The sequence below is a fragment of the Crinia signifera genome, unplaced genomic scaffold, assembly GCF_055691185.1.
Source record: "Crinia signifera unplaced genomic scaffold, ASM5569118v1 HAP2_SCAFFOLD_84, whole genome shotgun sequence".
NCBI lineage: Eukaryota > Metazoa > Chordata > Amphibia > Anura > Myobatrachidae > Crinia > Crinia signifera.
In genome coordinates, this window is record NW_028142752.1 from 509952 (window position 1) to 530032 (window position 20081).

Here is a 20081-nt window from a genome sequence, read left to right on the forward strand (position 1 = left end):
TAGGATTGATGGGGATAGAGAGATGGTGGGGCAGATCTGCTGCCTTTTTCTGCCTGGCCCTGTACACGACAACAGCCTCCCCCGCTGTGTCACCTCTGCAACTGCATCGGCCAATCCCTCCCCATCATGCGGTTCTCCGACCTGGCTAGTACACGTGACTGCCTGGCTAGTACACGTGACGTCCGCTCCCTCCTCTGCCACGCCCACCACGAGCCACGGCTGCACGCTCCGCCCCCTGGGGGCGTGTCCAACGCGTCTGTTACGTCATCAATCATGACCGTTACGTTGGGGCCAGATTACAGAGCGGTGGGAGACGAGGTGAGACGCGAGCTGGAGGCGGCCGTTACATTGTCAATGTTTCCATCTTCAGGTGGGTTATTTACAGCCATTGCCTGCCAGCATATGTCCCAGTACGGGGAGGGAGAGGAGGCAGAGGTAGCGGGCGGGGGTGTCTGCCACCGCGGGGTTGTTAAAGGCCGCTGCCAAATAGGGGCTGTCAGCAGCTCGGTGTCAGGAGGCAGAGTTCGGGGGCGCGGTCACCGGGACACTCATCATTCACATCCCCTCACTTACATATAGTGAGAGTGATGACCGTGAGGGTAATTGATTGTCCGGTTTAGTCAAAATTGTACATTGCCCTCCGCTAGGACCAACCATCAATGGGAGGAGATGTTTTCCAGGCTAATCCTTCTCTTCCATGTCCAGCTTCCTGACCTATAGTATTCTCCATGTCCAGCTTCCTGACCTATAGTGTTCTCCAGAAACCAGGTCAATTAATTACTCATTGAGGGGTAGATTTATTAACTCGGTGAAGTGATGAACTGTCTGTTTTTTTTTTTATCACCGGCCAATCAGCTCCTACCTGTCATTTTTCAAACCAAGCCTGTAACTTCACAGGTAGCAGCTGATTGGCCCGTGATTGGCCCTCTCGGCTGCCCTGTGCATAAGACCCATGCTCATGTGACCTCAGGGGTCAGTGTTTTGGAGGCGGTGCAATTCAGGTCAAGCCCCTTATTTATAACTGAAAGTGTTGTCTTCAAGAATTATTATTGACAGCCTCCTTTAGCCAATACAGTGGTTGGCTCCGCCCCTGGGACAAGCCATGAGTTAAGTTCCTTACCAGGCCAGCCCCTCCTCTCCAGTCTCCTATCCTCCGCCCTTCTGTATCATATGCTCCTTTTAAGCCTGTATTAATCCTCCCACCTCTCCACTTCATACACCGGGTAAGTTAGTAGTATAATGAAACCAATCACCTCGGCGCCCACCACTCTCCTTGTTCTGCTGTTCAGCCTGTCAAAAAGTATGTGTGTATATTAGGTACTTGTGTATTTTCACGGTGCCACTTACGTAGTCACGTAGTGTCCCAGTTAGCATCAGCGTTGTGTTCCTGTAGTCAGCATAGTTAGTGTAGTCAGCTTGTGTCTGGGACTGTGTGTACGTTCGCGACTAACCGGAGCTTACCTAGTTAGCGTAGTCAGTCATTGTTACGCAGTTAGCTTAGTCAGCGTTACGCAGTTAGCATAGTCAGTCAGCGTTGTGTCACTGCTTATTACATTGTGTGGGAAGCATTGACCATTTTTAACCTGCCTGACATGACAGGTGTGAATGTGTTCCTGAAACACCCCCACTATCCACGTCAGCCCGAAGCGTGGCGAGCACACGCGGTACGTGTCCTCCCAACCTGTTCATACCCCCACTATCCGCATTGGTGTGGAGTTCATTTTATAAAGTGTGGCGAGCCCGAAGCGTGGCGAGGGCAGCGATCTCCTCGAGGGGATGCGGGAAACAAGCCCGCAGTGCAGCAAGCCCTGTGAGGGGCCGTGGATTACTTTACATGTATTCCGTGTCCCCTCGTGGGGCTCGCTGCACTCACCACGCTTCGTGCTTGGTGGCTCGCTGCACTACACTTTATAAAATCAACTCCACGCCAACGTGGATAGTGGGGGTATGAACTGGTCGGGAGGAGGTGTACTGCGTCCCCCCGAGGGGCTTGCTGCGCTCGCCACGCTTCGGGCTGACATGGATAGTGGGGGTTTTAAATGGAGGCATTTGCCACTATGTAGCATGGAGCACTGGCAAATGCATCCTTTATTGTGCATAAGACGCACTTGCGTCCGCACCCCACTTTGTGCAGGAGACGCACGCGCGGCTGAACCCCTAACCCTGACCATATCCCTGAAGCGGACACCATATACCGTATATTATATAGATCATTCTTTGCAGTTATAGTATTATTCTCTTTTTTTCCTTGCATTCCCCCCCCCCCCCCCCCCCCCCCTCATAATAATAATAATGATATTTATATAGCGCTTTTCTCCCAATGGGACTCAAAGTGCTTTACCATTGTCTTAACAGCTCAAAATACAAAACAAGCTTAACAGCCCCCCCCCTTTATTTTTTTTAGTTTAATATATGTTTGCATTATTGGTTATATTCTAACCCACTGATGAGGGTTAATCTTGGTGTATTTGACAGCCAACATTTTTACTGTAGACCTTGGTATAAAAGATTGTTTTATACTAGCCCCGCTGTTGCTAGATATTATAGTATTATGGTTTATATGTAATTGTAAGGGGTGTTTTTGTGTGTGTCATAAAATGGTGTCAGCGGCATAAATGAGTGTTGTATGTAAGGGGCATTTCGGTGTGTGTTCTAATAGGTAAAGGGCATTACGGTGTGTGGCATTACGTGTAATGGTCCTTACCGTGTGTAATGGGTCCTGCGGTGTGTGGTATATTGTATAATAGGCATTACGGTGTGTGGCATAATATGTAATGGGCCTTTTGGTGCATGGCACAATGTGTTAATTACAGTGTGGCACAATATGTAATAGGCACTACGGGTGTGGCATAATGTGTAGTTACTGTATAGTATTATTTCTTTCTTTTTTTCCTTTGCTTCAAAAAGTGATAATGTGGAGAGCGATAAACAACCAGCCAATCAGCTCCTACCTGACATTTTTCAAAATCAACCTTTAACATGACCGATTGGCTGGCTGTTTATCACTCTCCATGTTTTCTCTTTTTAAAGCTTGATACATCCGGCCCATTGTATGAGGCATGAATAAGGATTTTTTTCCCTCTGTGGTGGCCAATGTAGGGGTGTGTAGGTTACAAAACTGGGGTATAAAGTAGTCTTCTCTCCCTTTTTGGAATGTGTACCTATGGCAAGAACAAATTAGTTGTTTATAGATTATTATAGATTTATCCAGCATGCTGGATATTAATCACCGGGGTGGCGCATTGCTATCGCTATGGCCCCTACATTTGGTTTGCTAATGTAAAAAATCATGTGCACCGCAGGTGGGGCAGATGTAACATGTATAGAGAGAGAGTTAGATTTGGGTGAGTTATTTTGTTTCTGTGCAGGGTAAGTACTGGCTGCTTTCATTTTACACTGCAATATAGATATCAGTTTGAAATACATAATCCACCCAAATGTAACTCTCTAATACCCTAACATCTCTAATGTAATCTCTATCTCTAATATAATACCCTAACATTACATCTGCCCCACCTGCAGTACACATGGTTTGTCCAGTAGCAAACCAAATGTGCTTTGTGAATGAAACTGAATCAGGCCCTAAATTCTTTATTTAAAATTTACAAGCTACTAAGCCATTTCTTATTTTATTAATAAATGTAATTTTAATGATATAATCTTATTTTTTCTCTTGGTTGCTGCTTGGCTAAACGGCTCAAAACAAGGTGCCCCATTTGGTTAACTTGTTCTCCTTTCTCCCACTGGTATCCAATTAGAGGCTGTTTTTACTGGGCAAAAATGAACTAGGGATTGCATAAAAAATATGGGTTTAGGGGATAATTCTCCAATTCCATGCATTACAGCAGCTCCGGCTGCTATTTACCAAGGATTATGCTTTCCGTGCCTCACACGATCCCTGAAGTGCAGGCATTGTGTGATAAAGATGCCGGCATCAGGGCTAATTGGATAGCCCTCAGTGAAACACAGTATTTGGATACCAGCCTTTATATCTATGGAACTGGCCATCATTCACTGTTCGCTTTCGGCAAACAGCGAACATTGAATAGGGTGAATCAGATTTTCAGTAAAAAGATTCATCGCAGGGAGTGAAAACACCCCCAAAAACCTGTGAATCGGGAGCATTGAATACTGCCTTTAGGGGTAAATGTACTAAAAACCTCTAAATGTGTAAAGTGATGCTGTTGTCCATAGCAACCAATCAGATTCTTTCTATCATTTTCTAGGATGCAATAGAGAAATTATTTGAGCCAGAGTCTGATTGGTTGCTATGCACAACATCCCACTTTTTGCTTTTAGAAGCTTCAGTGTATATATTATTTAGTCTTAATAAATCCCCTAACACTAATTACTTTAACCCTCACCCTTAAGCACTAGTTAAAAGTCTGCCAAAATGAGGGCTTTTGGGATGTACTTTCACTTTGAGCTGTGACAGTATTACTTTAAGGTCTGACCGTTTGTAGCCCAACATTTTTATTTTCACCTACTTTTGTAAAATGAAGTGATAATATATAGGCCCCATATACCACTTTTACACCGCTGCACCCTTTCACACTTGATTGGGGTATGAAAACCGCAACCGGCGAATAACTTACAATGTAAGACACAGTAATAATAAATAAAAATAAATGTCATGAACATATTATCACGCCTCCTTTTTTTCAGGTAGACCTTCTCCACGAATGAATTGTGATGTCAACTACTTACCCAGCTACGTCTCTGGACTACTGTGACATCATTTTTACTACAGCATATTCCAAACGTCAAATTGCAGGAGCAGCTACCCACAACAGGTAAGCAGGCGCGATAATATCTTCCTGGCATACATGTATATTTATCAAATATGTATGGTCTTCCGTAAATTATGTTTAAAGTTTGATGAATTGAGGTCCTTATGTTATTTTATGCAGACAGCGAGCCAAATTGTTTTTTTATTGCATGTCAGTAATACTTTTTTTTCTACTAAAGTAGGTGAAAATAATAATTTTCACCTACTTTGCTAAAAAAAAAAGTGATAATTTATAGGCCCCATGTACCCTTTCACATTTGATTGGGGTGTGAAAATCGGAACCTGGGAATAATTTGTTCCGTACACGGCTATGTGCCTGGAGGGTAAAAGCTGGAACCTGTGAATGAAATGTTCCCGACTTGGCAAGGTGCTTGGGGGGGTTAAGCCGGAACCGACGGATGAGATGTTCTGGCCACGACGAGGTGCTTTTAGGAGTGAAAGCCAGAACCGACGCATGAGATGTTCTGGACGCGACGGGATGCTTTTGGGAGTGAAAGCCGGAACCGACGCAGAAAATGTTCCGGCCACGGCGTAATGGTTGAGGGGTGAAAGCCAAAAACGGAGCATGAGATGTTCCGGCCGCTGTGACGTACTTATTTTCTACAAAAGTAAGTGAAAATTATCATTTTCACCTACATTGGCAGAAATGAAGTGATAATATATAGGCCCCATATATCACTTTCACACCATTGTACCCTATCACACTTGATTGGGATGTGGAAACTGGATCCGGCAAATAACTTGTCCATACAGTATGCAGCTATGTGCCTGGAGGGTGAAAGCTGGAACCTGTGAATGAAATGTCAGCGCCTTGGCAAGGTGCTTGGGGGTAAAGCCGGAACCGACGGATGAGATGTTCTGGCCGCGGCAAGGTGTTTTTGGAATTGAAAGCTGGAACCGACGCATGAGATGTTCTGGACGCGACGGGATGCTTCTGGGAGTGAAAGCCGGAACCGACGCAGAAAATGTTCTGGCCACGGCGTAATGGTTGGGGGATGAAAGCCAAAAACAGTATGAGATGTTCCAGCCACTGTGAGGTACTTATTTTCTATAAAAGTAAGTGAAAATTATCATTTTCACCTACATTGGTAGAAATGAAGTGATAATATATAGGCCCCATATATCACTTTCACACCATTGTACCCTATCACACTTGATTGGGATGTGGAAACTGGATCCGGCGAATAACTTGTCCATATGCAGCTATGTGCCTGGAGGGTGAAAGCTGGAACCTGTGAATTAAATGTCACCGCCTTGGCAAGGTGCTTTTGTGGGTGAAACCTGGAACCGGCACAAGAAATGTTCCGGCGTGATGGTTGGGCAGTGAAAGCCGGAACCGGCGCATGAGATGTACCGACTGCTGCAAGGTACTTATTTTCTACAAAAGTAGGTGAAAATTGTTATTTTCACCTGCTTTGGTAAAAGAAAAGTGATAATTTTTAGACCCCATATACCACTTTCACACCGCTGTACCCTTTCACATTCGATTGGGGTGTGAAAACCGGAATCTGGGAATAACTTGTACGCAGCTATGTGCCTGGAGGGTAAAATCTGGAACCTGTGATGAAATGTTCCTGACTTAGCAAGGTGCTTGGGGGTTGAAGCCGGATCCGACGGATGAGATGTTCTGGCCGTGACGAGGTGCTTTTGGAAGTGAAAGCTGGAACCGACGCATGAGATGTTCTGGCCGCGACGGTATGCTTTTGGGAGTGAAAGCCGGAACCGACGCATGAGATGTTCTGGCACGCGACGAGGTGCTTTTGGGAGTGAAAGCCGGAACCGACGCAAGGAGTGTTCCGGTCGCGGCGTGTGAGTTACTTATTTTCTACAAAAGTAGGTGAAAATTGTTATTTCCACCTACTTTGGTAAAAAAAATTTGATCATTTATAGGCCCCATATACCACTTTCACACCGCTGTACCCTTTCACATTAGATTGGGGTGTGAAAGCCGGAAACCGACGCATGAGATGTTTTGGCCGTGACGAGGATCTTTTGGGAGTGAAAGCCGGAACCGACGCATGAGATGTTCTGGCCCGCGACGAGGTGCTTTTGGGAGTGAAAGCCGGAACCGGTGCAGGAAATGTTATAACACTTGATTGGGGTGTGAAAACTGGATCTGGCGAATAACTTGTCCATATGCAGATATGTGCCTGGAGGGTAAAAGCTGGAACCTGTGAATGAAATGTTCCCACCTTGGCAAGGTGCTTGGGAGGGGTTGAAGCCTGAACCGACGTATGAGATATTCTGGCTGCGACGAGGTGCTTTTGGGGGTGAAAGTTGGAACCGGCGCAATAAATGTTCTGGCCGCGGCGTGGTGTTTGGGGGTGAAAGCCGGAAGCGGCGCATGAAATGTTCCGGACGCGTTGAGGTGCTTTGGAGAGGTGCCAGATCCGGAGCATGAGATTGTCATGCTTTTGCGATGGGCTTGAAGGCGGGTGAATGCCTAAACTGGCGCATGAGATGTTCCAGGCACTGTGAGGTGCTTTGGGGGGTGATAGTCCCTAACAGCTCCTCAAGACTGGCTGCTGCAGAGCACATACCCGGGGACCTGCTCAGTTTGAAAAACTGAGTAACGGGTCCACAGTTAAGGGTCTAATACAGGGGTGGGCAATAATTTCAGCTGGGGGGCCGCTTAACACTTCCAGTAAATGTTTGAGGGCCGTGCCCAGGAAAAGGGGGTGTGGCCATGAAAAGGGGGTGTGGTGACTCAAATGGGGGTGTCCTTGAGTGTAGTGTACCACACCATAAACCACTTATAGACATTATGATAATGATCCAAAATGCATGTTATGCAACCGGGGTTAGGCCAAAATTCACGTTATCCCTCACAGATTGAGCCCAAATTTACATTATGACACCCGGATTGAGCCCATGTTCATGTTATGTAGATTGCACTGGGCAGAGTATACACCACAGTGTCAGATATAACCTGTTTTAGAGGTTTAGTTCCCCTACACTCTCCAAAGGCACACCAGATCACTAGCAGATGCATACTTCTCTAGTCACCAAAGCATTGGCGTTTCTGAGTGACAGCCTAGATGGGGTGTGTGTGTATAATATATATATCTATATATATATAGATATATCTATCTATCTATCTATATATAGATATATCTATATATATATAGATATATATATATACACACACACACACACACACACAGGAGTGTACAGTATACATGTCATGCATATATACACGTGTGTGTGTGTGTGTGTGTGTGTGTGTATATATATATATATATATATATATATATATATATATATATATATATATATATATATATATATATATACACACATACAAACAGGAGGGTACAACATGCATGTGGGAGAATATATATTATATGCACACAGATACTAATATATATATATATATAGTTATATATATATATATATATATATATATATATATATATATATATATATATATATATAGTAAGGGCCAAGAGGAGGACACAGCATAGAGAGCAAACAGTAGACTCCTACTCATCGCCATGTCTCCACCTAGGGCACTGCAGCAACTGCAGCCGCAGCCGATACTCCTTTACCTGCATAGACACTGGATGGAATGCATTGCCTTCCAGTTCCTCGCCGCTGCACCTCCCATTCTCTGCTCTGCAGCACACGTGGGCTGGCGCGGCTCAATCGGAGCTCACAGGGACCCGAAAGGAGACTGAAAGAATCCAATCCGAGGCTCTCATCTTTGTCTCCGCCCCCCGATGCCGCCCAGCGTCTGACGACAAAAAGGAAATCCCGGCCAGCCACCCCGCCGTGAAAAGTAGTACCAGGTTACCTCAGCGGCGCCGCATGCTGTAGCGGGCCGCTTGTTATTGCTACCTGCTGGGGGGCAGAGTGCCAGGCAGGAACGGTTCGCGGGCCGCATCCGGCCCGCGGGCCGCCTGTTGCCCACCCCTGGTCTAATATGTGCTGTAGCATGTATTTGCAATCACTGGGGCAGGAACTGATAAGGATGACTTGTGTTGTCTGTATAGTACTGCATTTATGTGTGTTACGATGTGAGACACATTATTAATAAATATGCATGTATGTCATGAACATATTATCGCGCCTCCTTCTTCTTTTTTTCAGGTAGACCTTCTCCACGAATGAATTGTGATGTCAACTACTTACCCAGCTACGTCTCTGGACTACTGTGACATCATTTTTACTACAGCATATTCCAAACGTCAAATTGCAGGAGCAGCTACCCACAACAGGTAAGCAGGCGCAATAATATCTTCCTGGCATACATGTATATTTATCAAATATGTATGGTCTTCCTTAAATTATGTTTAAAGTTTGATGAATTGAGGTCCTTATATTATTTTATGCAGACAGCGAGCCAAATCAGGGCTGATATCAGTGCGGGAGATAGCAGTGATATTGTCTGCATTGCTTTTTTATTGAATGTCAGTAATACTTTTTTCTACTAAAGTAGGTGAAAATAATAATTTTCACCTACTTTGGTAAAAAAAAAAAGTGATCATTTATAGGCCCCATATACCACTTTCACACCGCTGTACCCTTTCACATTTGATTGGGGTGTGAAAACCGGAACCGGCGAATAGCTTGTTATGTACGCGGCTATGTGCCTGGAGGGTAAAAGCTGGAACCTGTGAATGAAATATTCCCACCTTGGCAAGGTGCTTGGGGGGTAAAGCCGGAACCGACGGATGAGATGTTCTGGCCACGACGAGGTGCTTTTGGGAGTGAAAGCCAGAACCGACGCATGAGATGTTCTGGCCTGCGACGAGATGCTTTTGGGAATGAAAGCTGGAACCGACGCAGAAAATGTTCCGGCTGCGGCGTGATGGTTGGGGGGTGAAAGCCAAAAACGGAGCATGAGATGTTTCGGCCGTTGTGACGTACTTATTTTCTACAAAAGTAAGTGAAAATGATAAATTTCACCTACTTTGGTAGAAATGAAGTGATAATATATAGTCCCCATAAACCACTTTCACACCACTGTACCCTATCACACTTGATTGGGATGTGAAAACTGGATCCGGCAAATAACTTGTCCATATGCAGCTATGTGCCTGGAGGGTGAAAGCTGGAACCTGTGAATGAAATGTCACCGCCTTGGCAAGGTGCTTTTGTGGGTGAAACCTGGAACCGGCACAAGAAATGTTCCGGCGTGATGGTTGGGCAGTGAAAGCCAGAACCGGCGCATGAGATGTACCGACTGCTGCAAGGTACTTATTTTCTACAAAAGTAGGTGAAAATTGTTATTTTCACCTGCTTTGGTAAAAGAAAAGTGATAATTTTTAGACCCCATATACCACTTTCACACCGCTGTACCCTTTCACATTCGATTGGGGTGTGAAAACCGGAATCTGGGAATAACTTGTACGCAGCTATGTGCCTGGAGGGTAAAATCTGGAACCTGTGATGAAATGTTCCTGACTTAGCAAGGTGCTTGGGGGTTGAAGCCGGAACCGACGGATGAGATGTTCTGGCCGCGACGAGGTGCTTTTGGAAGTGAAAGCTGGAACCGACGCATGAGATGTTCTGGCCGCGACGGTATGCTTTTGGGAGTGAAAGCCGGAACCGACGCATGAGATGTTCTGGCACGCGACGAGGTGCTTTTGGGAGTGAAAGCTGGAACCGACGCAAGGAATGTTCCGGTCGCGGAGTGTGAGTTACTTATTTTCTACAAAAGTAGGTGAAAATTGTTATTTCCACCTACTTTGGTAAAAAAAATTTGATCATTTATAGGCCCCATATACCACTTTCACACCGCTGTACCGTTTCACATTAGATTGGGGTGTGAAAGCCGGAAACCGACGCATGAGATGTTTTGGCCGTGACGAGGATCTTTTGGGAGTGAAAGCCGGAACCGACGCATGAGATGTTCTGGCCCGTGACGAGGTGCTTTTGGGAGTGAAAACCGGAACCGGTGCAGGAAATGTTATAACACTTGATTGGGGTGTGAAAAATGGATCTGGCGAATAACTTGTCCATATGCAGCTATGTGCCTGGAGGGTAAAAGCTGGAACCTGTGAACGAAATGTTCCCACCTTGGCAAGGTGCTTGGGAGGGGTTGAAGCCTGAACCGACATATGAGATATTCTGGCTGCGACGAGGTGCTTTTGGGGGTGAAAGTTGGAACCGGCGCAATAAATGTTCTGGCCGCGGCGTGGTGTTTGGGGGTGAAAGCCGGAAGCAGCGCATGAAATGTTCCGGACGCGTTGAGGGGCTTTGGAGAGGTGCCAGATCCGGAGCATGAGATTGTCATGCTTTTGCGATGGGCTTGAAGGCGGGTGAAAGCCTAAACTGGCGCATGAGATGTTCCAGGCACTGTGAGGTGCTTTGGGGGGTGATAGTCCCTGACAGCTCCTCAAGACTGGCTGCTGCAGAGCACATACCCGGGGACCTGCTCAGTTTGTAAAACTGAGTAACGGGTCCACAGTTAAGGGTCTAATATGTGCTGTAGCATGTATTTGCAATCACTGGGGCAGGAACTGATAAGGATGACTTGTGTTGTCTGTATAGTACTGCATTTATGTGTGTTACTAAATGTATGTCATGAACATATTATCGCGCCTCCTTCTTCTTTTTTTCAGGTAGACCTTCTCCACGAATGAATTGTGATGTCAACTACTTACCCAGCTACGTCTCTGGACTACTGTGACATCATTTTTACTACAGCATATTCCAAACGTCAAATTGCAGGAGCAGCTACCCACAACAGGTAAGCAGGCGCAATAATATCTTCCTGGCATACATGTATATTTATCAAATATGTATGGTCTTCCTTAAATTATGTTTAAAGTTTGATGAATTGAGGTCCTTATATTATTTTATGCAGACAGCGAGCCAAATCAGGGCTGATATCAGTGCGGGAGATAGCAGTGATATTGTCTGCATTGCTTTTTTATTGAATGTCAGTAATACTTTTTTCTACTAAAGTAGGTGAAAATAATAATTTTCACCTACTTTGGTAAAAAAAAAAAAGTGATCATTTATAGGCCCCATATACCACTTTCACACCGCTGTACCCTTTCACATTTGATTGGGGTGTGAAAACCGGAACCGGCAAATAGCTTGTTATGTACGCGGCTATGTGCCTGGAGGGTAAAAGCTGGAACCTGTGAATGAAATGTTCCCACCTTGGCAAGGTGCTTGGGGGGTAAAGCCGGAACCGACGGATGAGATGTTCTGGCCACGACGAGGTGCTTTTGGGAGTGAAAGCCAGAACCGACGCATGAGATGTTCTGGCCTGCGACGAGATGCTTTTGGGAATGAAAGCTGGAACCGACGCAGAAAATGTTCCGGCTGCGGCGTGATGGTTGGGGGGTGAAAGCCAAAAACGGAGCATGAGATGTTTCGGCCGCTGTGACGTACTTATTTTCTACAAAAGTAAGTGAAAATGATCAATTTCACCTACTTTGGTAGAAATGAAGTGATAATATATATAGTCCCCATAAACCACTTTCACACCACTGTACCCTATCACACTTGATTGGGATGTGAAAACTGGATCCGGCAAATAACTTGTCCATATGCAGCTACAGTATGTGCCTGGAGGGTGAAAGCTGGAACCTGTGAATGAAATGGTACTGCCTTGGCAAGGTGCTTTTGTGGGTGAAACCTGGAACCGGTGAAAGGAATGTTCCAGTAGTGGTGGTTTGGCGGTGAAAGCCGAAACCGGCGCATGAGATGTACCGGCTGCTGTGAGGTACTTATTTTCTACAAAAGTAGGTGAAAATTGTTATTTCCACCTTCTTTGGTAAAAAAAATGTGATCATTTATAGGCCCCATATATTACTTTCACACCGCTGTACCCTTTCACATTCGATTGGGGTGTGAAAATCGGAACCTGGGAATAATTTGTTCCGTACACGGCTATGTGCCTGGAGGGTAAAAGCTGGAACCTGTGAATGAAATGTTCCCGACTTGGCAAGGTGCTTGGGGGGTTAAGCCAGAACCGTCGGATGAGATGTTCTGGCCACGACGCGGTGCTTTTAGGAGTGAAAGCCAGAACCGACGCATGAGATGTTCTGGACGCGACGGGATGCTTTTGGGAGTGAAAGCCGGAACCGACGCAGAAAATGTTCCGGCCACGGCGTAATGGTTGAGGGGTGAAAGCCAAAAACGGAGCATGAGATGTTCCGGCCGCTGTGACGTTCTTATTTTCTACAAAAGTAAGTGAAAATTATCATTTTCACCTACATTGGCAGAAATGAAGTGATAATATATAGGCCCCATATATCACTTTCACACCATTGTACCCTATCACACTTGATTGGGATGTGGAAACTGGATCCGGCGAATAACTTGTCTATACAGTATGCAGCTATGTGCCTGGAGGGTGAAAGCTGGAACCTGTGAATGAAATGTCACCACCTTGGCAAGGTGCTTGGGGGTAAAGCCGGAACCGACGGATGAGATGTTTTGGCCGCGGCGAGGTGTTTTTGGAACTGAAAGCTGGAACCGACGCATGAGATGTTCTGGACGCGACGGGATGCTTCTGGGAGTGAAAGCCGGAACCGACGCAGAAAATGTTCTGGCCACGGCGTAATGGTTGGGGGATGAAAGCCAAAAACAGTATGAGATGTTCCAGCCACTGTGAGGTACTTATTTTCTATAAAAGTAAGTGAAAATTATCATTTTCACCTACATTGGTAGAAATGAAGTGATAATATATAGGCCCCATATATCACTTTCACACCATTGTACCCTATCACACTTGATTGGGATGTGGAAACTGGATCCGGCGAATAACTTGTCCATATGCAGCTATGTGCCTGGAGGGTGAAAGCTGGAACCTGTGAATGAAATGTTACCGCCTTGGCAAGGTGCTTTTGTGGGTGAAACCTGGAACCGGCACAAGAAATGTTCTGGCGTGATGGTTGGGCAGTGAAAGCCAGAACCGGCGCATGAGATGTACCGACTGCTGCAAGGTACTTATTTTCTACAAAAGTAGGTGAAAATTGTTATTTTCACCTGCTTTGGTAAAAGAAAAGTGGTAATTTTTAGACCCCATATACCACTTTCACACCGCTGTACCCTTTCACATTCGATTGGGGTGTGAAAACCGGAATCTGGGAATAACTTGTACGCAGCTATGTGCCTGGAGGGTAAAATCTGGAACCTGTGATGAAATGTTCCTGACTTAGCAAGGTGCTTGGGGGTTGAAGCCGGAACCGACGGATGAGATGTTCTGGCCGTGACGAGGTGCTTTTGGAAGTGAAAGCTGGAACCGACGCATGAGATGTTCTGGCCGCGACGGGATGCTTTTGGGAGTGAAAGCCGGAACCGATGCATGAGATGTTCTGGCACGCGACGAGGTGCTTTTGGGAGTGAAAGCCGGAACCGACGCAAGGAATGTTCCGGTCGCGGCGTGTGTGTTACTTATTTTCTACAAAAGTAGGTGAAAATTGTTATTTCCACCTACTTTGGTAAAAAAAATGTGATCATTTATAGGCCCCATATACCACTTTCACACCGCTGTACCCTTTCACATTAGATTAAGGTGTGAAAGCCGGAAACCGACGCATGAGATGTTTTGGCCGTGACGAGGATATTTTGGGAGTGAAAGCCGGAACCGACGCATGAGATGTTCTGGTCTGCGACGAGGTGCTTTTGGGAGTGAAAGCCGGAACCGGTGCAGGAAATGTTATAACACTTGATTGGGGTGTGAAAACTGGATCTGGCGAATAACTTGTCCATATGCAGCTATGTGCCTGGAGGGTAAAAGCTGGAACCTGTGAATGAAATGTTCCTACCTTGGCAAGGTGCTTGGGAGGGGTTGAAGCCTAAACCGACGTATGAGATATTCTGGCTGCGACGAGGTGCTTTTAGGGGTGAAAGTTGGAACCGGCGCAATAAATGTTCTGGCCGCGGCGTGGTGTTTGGGGGTGAAAGCCGGAAGCGGCGCATGAAATGTTCCGGACGCGTTGAGGTGCTTTGGAGAGGTGCCAGATCCGGAGCATGAGATTGTCATGCTTTTGCGATGGGCTTGAAGGCGGGTGAAAGCCTAAACTGGCGCATGAGATGTTCCAGGCACTGTGAGGTGCTTTGGGGGGTGATAGTCCCTGACAGCTCCTCAAGACTGGCTGCTGCAGAGCACATACCCGGGGACCTGCTCAGTTTGTAAAACTGAGTAACGGGTCCACAGTTAAGGGTCTAATATGTGCTGTAGCATGTATTTGCAATCACTGGGGCAGGAACTGATAAGGATGACTTGTGTTGTCTGTATAGTACTGCATTTATGTGTGTTACGATGTGAGACACATTATTAATAAATATGCATGTATGTCATGAACATATTATCGCGCCTCCTTCTTCTTTTTTTCAGGTAGACCTTCTCCACGAATGAATTGTGATGTCAACTACTTACCCAGCTACGTCTCTGGACTACTGTGACATCATTTTTACTACAGCATATTCCAAACGTCAAATTGCAGGAGCAGCTACCCACAACAGGTAAGCAGGCGCGATAATATCTTCCTGGCATACACGTATATTTATCAAATATGTATGGTCTTCCTTAAATTATGTTTAAAGTTTGATGAATTGAGGTCCTTATATTATTTTATGCAGACAGCGAGCCAAATCAGGGCTGATATCAGTGCGGGAGATAGCAGTGATATTGTCTGCATTGCTTTTTTATTGAATGTCAGTAATACTTTTTTCTACTAAAGTAGGTGAAAATAAAATTTTTCACCTACTTTGGTAAAAAAAAAAAGTGATCATTTATAGGCCCCATATACCACTTTCACACCGCTGTACCCTTTCACATTTGATTGGGGTGTGAAAACCGGAACCGGCGAATAGCTTGTTATGTACGCGGCTATGTGCCTGGAGGTTAAAAGCTGGAACCTGTGAATGAAATGTTCCTACCTTGGCAAGGTGCTTGGGGGGTAAAGCCGGAACCGACGGATGAGATGTTCTGGCCACGACGAGGTGCTTTTGGGAATGAAAGCTGGAACCGACGCAGAAAATGTTCCGGCTGCGGCGTGATGGTTGGGGGGTGAAAGCCAAAAACGGAGCATGAGATGTTTCGGCCGCTGTGACGTACTTATTTTCTACAAAAGTAAGTGAAAATGATCAATTTCACCTACTTTGGTAGAAATGAAGTGATAATATATATAGTCCCCATAAACCACTTTCACACCACTGTACCCTATCACACTTGATTGGGATGTGAAAACTGGATCCGGCAAATAACTTGTCCATATGCAGCTATGTGCCTGGAGGGTGAAAGCTGGAACCTGTGAATGAAATGGTACTGCCTTGGCAAGGTGCTTTTGTGGGTGAAACCTGGAACCGGTGAAAGGAATGTTCCAGTAGTGGTGGTTTGGCGGTGAAAGCCGAAACCGGCGCATGAGATGTACCGGCTGCTGTGAGGTACTTATTTTCTACAAAAGTAGGTGAAAATTGTTATTTCCACCTTCTTTGGTAAAAAAAATGTGATCATTTATAGGCCCCATATATTACATTCACACCGCTGTACCCTTTCACATTCGATTGGGGTGTGAAAATCGGAACCTGGGAATAATTTGTTCCGTACACGGCTATGTGCCTGGAGGGTAAAAGCTGGAACCTGTGAATGAAATGTTCCCGACTTGGCAAGGTGCTTGAGGGGTTAAGCCAGAACCGTCGGATGAGATGTTCTGGCCACGACGAGGTGCTTTTAGGAGTGAAAGCCAGAACCGACGCATGAGATGTTCTGGACGCGACGGGATGCTTTTGGGAGTGAAAGCCGGAACCGACGCAGAAAATGTTCCGGCCACGGCGTAATGGTTGAGGGGTGAAAGCCAAAAACGGAGCATGAGATGTTCCGGCCGCTGTGACGTTCTTATTTTCTACAAAAGTAAGTGAAAATTATCATTTTCACCTACATTGGCAGAAATGAAGTGATAATATATAGGCCCCATATATCACTTTCACACCATTGTACCCTATCACACTTGATTGGGATGTGGAAACTGGATCCGGCGAATAACTTGTCTATACAGTATGCAGCTATGTGCCTGGAGGGTGAAAGCTGGAACCTGTGAATGAAATGTCACCACCTTGGCAAGGTGCTTGGGGGTAAAGCCGGAACCGACGGATGAGATGTTTTGGCCGCGGCGAGGTGTTTTTGGAACTGAAAGCTGGAACCGACGCATGAGATGTTCTGGACGCGACGGGATGCTTCTGGGAGTGAAAGCCGGAACCGACGCAGAAAATGTTCTGGCCACGGCGTAATGGTTGGGGGATGAAAGCCAAAAACAGTATGAGATGTTCCAGCCACTGTGAGGTACTTATTTTCTATAAAAGTAAGTGAAAATTATCATTTTCACCTACATTGGTAGAAATGAAGTGATAATATATAGGCCCCATATATCACTTTCACACCATTGTACCCTATCACACTTGATTGGGATGTGGAAACTGGATCCGGCGAATAACTTGTCCATATGCAGCTATGTGCCTGGAGGGTGAAAGCTGGAACCTGTGAATGAAATGTTACCGCCTTGGCAAGGTGCTTTTGTGGGTGAAACCTGGAACCGGCACAAGAAATGTTCTGGCGTGATGGTTGGGCAGTGAAAGCCAGAACCGGCGCATGAGATGTACCGACTGCTGCAAGGTACTTATTTTCTACAAAAGTAGGTGAAAATTGTTATTTTCACCTGCTTTGGTAAAAGAAAAGTGGTAATTTTTAGACCCCATATACCACTTTCACACCGCTGTACCCTTTCACATTCGATTGGGGTGTGAAAACCGGAATCTGGGAATAACTTGTACGCAGCTATGTGCCTGGAGGGTAAAATCTGGAACCTGTGATGAAATGTTCCTGACTTAGCAAGGTGCTTGGGGGTTGAAGCCGGATCCGACGGATGAGATGTTCTGGCCGTGACGAGGTGCTTTTGGAAGTGAAAGCTGGAACCGACGCATGAGATGTTCTGGCCGCGACGGGATGCTTTTGGGAGTGAAAGCCGGAACCGATGCATGAGATGTTCTGGCACGCGACGAGGTGCTTTTGGGAGTGAAAGCCGGAACCGACGCAAGGAATGTTCCGGTCGCGGCGTGTGTGTTACTTATTTTCTACAAAAGTAGGTGAAAATTGTTATTTCCACCTACTTTGGTAAAAAAAATGTGATCATTTATAGGCCCCATATACCACTTTCACACCGCTGTACCCTTTCACATTAGATTAAGGTGTGAAAGCCGGAAACCGACGCATGAGATGTTTGGGCCGTGACGAGGATCTTTTGGGAGTGAAAGCCGGAACCGACGCATGAGATGTTCTGGCCTGCGACGAGGTGCTTTTGGGAGTGAAAGCCGGAACCGGTGCAGGAAATGTTATAACACTTGATTGGGGTGTGAAAACTGGATCTGGCGAATAACTTGTCCATATGCAGCTATGTGCCTGGAGGGTAAAAGCTGGAACCTGTGAATGAAATGTTCCTACCTTGGCAAGGTGCTTGGGAGGGGTTGAAGCCTAAACCGACGTATGAGATATTCTGGCTGCGACGAGGTGCTTTTAGGGGTGAAAGTTGGAACCGGCGCAATAAATGTTCTGGCCGCGGCGTGGTGTTTGGGGGTGAAAGCCGGAAGCGGCGCATGAAATGTTCCGGACGCGTTGAGGTGCTTTGGAGAGGTGCCAGATCCGGAGCATGAGATTGTCATGCTTTTGCGATGGGCTTGAAGGCGGGTGAAAGCCTAAACTGGCGCATGAGATGTTCCAGGCACTGTGAGGTGCTTTGGGGGGTGATAGTCCCTGACAGCTCCTCAAGACTGGCTGCTGCAGAGCACATACCCGGGGACCTGCTCAGTTTGTAAAACTGAGTAACGGGTCCACAGTTAAGGGTCTAATATGTGCTGTAGCATGTATTTGCAATCACTGGGGCAGGAACTGATAAGGATGACTTGTGTTGTCTGTATAGTACTGCATTTATGTGTGTTACGATGTAAGACACATTATTAATAAATATGCATGTATGTCATGAACATATTATCGCGCCTCCTTCTTCTTTTTTTCAGGTAGACCTTCTCCACGAATGAATTGTGATGTCAACTACTTACCCAGCTACGTCTCTGGACTACTGTGACATCATTTTTACTACAGCATATTCCAAACGTCAAATTGCAGGAGCAGCTACCCACAACAGGTAAGCAGGCGCGATAATATCTTCCTGGCATACACGTATATTTATCAAATATGTATGGTCTTCCTTAAATTATGTTTAAAGTTTGATGAATTGAGGTCCTTATATTATTTTATGCAGACAGCGAGCCAAATCAGGGCTGATATCAGTGCGGGAGATAGCAGTGATATTGTCTGCATTGCTTTTTTATTGAATGTCAGTAATACTTTTTTCTACTAAAGTAGGTGAAAATAAAAATTTTCACCTACTTTGGTAAAAAAAAAAAGTGATCATTTATAGGCCCCATATACCACTTTCACACCGCTGTACCCTTTCACATTTGATTGGGGTGTGAAAACCGGAACCGGCGAATAGCTTGTTATGTACGCGGCTATGTGCCCGGAGGTTAAAAGCTGGAACCTGTGAATGAAATGTTCCCACCTTGGCAAGGTGCTTGGGGGGTAAAGCCGGAACCGACGGATGAGATGTTCTGGCCACGACGAGGTGCTTTTGGGAGTGAAAGCCAGAACCGACGCATGAGATGTTCTGGCCTGCGACGAGATGCTTTTGGGAATGAAAGCTGGAACCGACGCAGAAAATGTTCCGGCTGCGGCGTGATGGTTGGGGGGGTGAAAGCCAAAAACGGAGCATGAGATGTTTCGGCCGCTGTGACGTACTTATTTTCTACAAAAGTAAGTGAAATTGATCAATTTCACCTACTTTGGTAGAAATGAAGTGATAATATATATAGTCCCCATAAACCACTTTCACACCACTGTACCCTATCACACTTGATTGGGATGTGAAAACTGGATCCGGCAAATAACTTGTCCATATGCAGCTATGTGCCTGGAGGGTGAAAGCTGGAACCTGTGAATGAAATGGTACTGCCTTGGCAAGGTGCTTTTGTGGGTGAAACCTGGAACCGGTGAAAGGAATGTTCCAATAGTGGTGGTTTGGCGGTGAAAGCCGAAACCGGCGCATGAGATGTACCGGCTGCTGTGAGGTACTTATTTTCTACAAAAGTAGGTGAAAATTGTTATTTCCACCTTCTTTGGTAAAAAAAATGTGATCATTTATAGGCCCCATATATTACTTTCACACCGCTGTACCCTTTCACATTCGATTGGGGTGTGAAAATCGGAACCTGGGAATAATTTGTTCCGTACACGGCTATGTGCCTGGAGGGTAAAAGCTGGAACCTGTGAATG